Here is a 2,488-nt window from a genome sequence, read left to right on the forward strand (position 1 = left end):
CTTTCTTTAATTTTTTCTTTTGTTTTTATTTAGTTCTTATTTCTTAATTTTCTTTATTTATTTATTTATTATTCCTTCTTTCTTTCTTTAATTTTTCTTTTCTTTTCATTTATTTCTTAATTTTATTTATTTATTTATTTTCGGAATAGCAAGCCGACGTCCCGTTTGGCTGACCTTTCCCCCGTTTTTTCCTTTTCGTCTAATAAATATATCCCCCCCCCCCCCCCCAGTACTCCCTGGAAGAAGTGTGTTTTTTCGCTGGCGCATTCGGGGCGTGTGAACACCGGAACAGAAAATGTGTGACGCATCCAGTTGAGCATATCACTGTTGCTGGCTTTCGCTTGGGTCACTTGCACTCGCGGACTTGTTGTTCCGCAAAAAAAAAAAATAATAATAATAATAAATAAATAAATAAATAAATAAAACGAAGAGACCGGGCATATACAATGACCCCTGTGCTAAAGGGGGTGACCATAGCCAATGCTTCTATCAGTTGGTTTTGGGTACAGTTTTGTCTCGACTTGGCTCCTGGAATGATACCGATCTTTAGTACCCAAGATTATGAGGCACGCACACCGCAAGCCTGTCGTCTACTGTGGTTTACATGCGTGCGAAGGCAACGCATCGAATGCACGTCACAAGCTTAGGTTGCGCCACGTAGTGTCACATCTGAAACTTAGAGAGCTACACTTTCGACGCAGCGTTTTGTGCTGTTTCGCACACTTCAGTCTGGCCACGAAAACAGGGCAACATGTCATGACTCAAGACGCTGTGCCAAGTCAGATATGCGACCTGTATTCAGCTTGAACATCTGGAAAAGTCACCATGACCGGAAACCAACACGCTTGTGACATGAACTGTTACACATAACTTCCAAATGAGTCACACTGGAATTAATAATTGAAATGAGCACATAAATAGCAATTAAAACAACATATCGTCTCAAATGTCTTAGCCAAAGTACAACAGGTACATTAGCCATATTGTTTACGCCTGTTGACGCTCATATAGTCATCAATATTATTAGTTGTTGCATGATTATGAAGACATCCGCACGCAGCGACACGTTGTGGTTGGGACCCAATCGAGTTGTACCCTAACAAATTACAGCCACACAAAGCACCGGAATGAAAAGGTACGAAGGCAAATATCTGAGCTAAAGAGAATCAAAACTCATTCGCCGTTCAAATCAAAAACTGTGCCGTCCCGCAGTTGTATCAACAGGGCGACGTGTACGGAAGTTTTACTGTGGGGTGTCCAGTAACGAGCACGCGTGTAGGCAACAGGAATAAGAGTGAAACCTGAGATTCGTTCTCCTAAAACCAGCGAGGCGAAGTGCAAACTAAGCCCCTTCATTAAGCAGTTGTTATCGGATGCGCATAAGGTGCTTTGACCGTTACATTGCAATCGTCCGACCTCATTTCTCAGTATCGCGGAAGTATGTAATATAAAACCATCGCCCGTTTCAACGGAACTTGAAATGAAAACATGACATGAAAGAAACGGGAGTACCCAACGCACGAGAACATTCACTTGCAGTATTCTGACTTTTGCAGAGAGCGAGAAACTCACCCTGACTGCGCCAGGGACGACGAGTCCCATCTGGACCCTCTGTATGGTACAGTGATTTATGCAGCCGCCCTGCATCCCCCAAATGATGGTCATGGTGATGTCACAAAGAAAAAGTGGGGACACTCCAAGATGTGGGGCCAAATGCTTGGCGACACTCCCCAAACATTTTTCGTTTGCATCCCCGAAAAGGTGGTCTGTCTGATTTAAGCAATATACACACGATCGGCAATGATACATAAAGCTATTATGCAATGTAACTGTAATAATGACCCACCCACCCCTAAGCTTGCGATTCGGGATGAACCACTGCTGCATAGGGTTCAACCTGTTCACTTTCTTTTATTCACTATCTCCGACGGTAATTCTTAATCCTATTCCTTGTCCCGCATACCAATAACCTCAAGATCGGATTTCACAGTTTCACTGGTCAACAACAACAAATAATTACAGGAAGGTTACGGTTGTGTAACGCGAATTTCAGCAGTAGCTGACGTGTGTGGATGTTAACACTTTTATTGCTGATATATGCACAACTAATTTAGAGTAACGAGTACTGCCTTGTGATCTGTGAAGTGACTGGTGATGTGTAGAGCTGGGATTAGTGGGACAAAAACAAACAAACTAAACTAAAATCTGGACAAAAGCGGGACAGGAAACGCTGAAAAATCGGGACACTTTCCGGGATAACGTACCCTTTTCTCTGAGTGTCCAAAATGTTTTTATTAGCTTTAGATGATTTCAACTTGTTTTGCATCACAGAAACCGACAGCCTATTCTCGTGCGTTGAAGGACATGGTCAGGAACGTTTCAAGCGTCTTTTTGCTCAGGCTGTGCATGCCTTTTCTCCGTTAACAGATTCTTGAAGTCTGAGAACGATGGCTCCGCTTCTACAGAGACGAGAGGCAAAAATCTGAGT

The sequence above is a fragment of the Ornithodoros turicata genome, chromosome 2 (genome assembly GCF_037126465.1).
Source record: "Ornithodoros turicata isolate Travis chromosome 2, ASM3712646v1, whole genome shotgun sequence".
Classification (NCBI taxonomy): Eukaryota; Metazoa; Arthropoda; class Arachnida; order Ixodida; family Argasidae; genus Ornithodoros; species Ornithodoros turicata.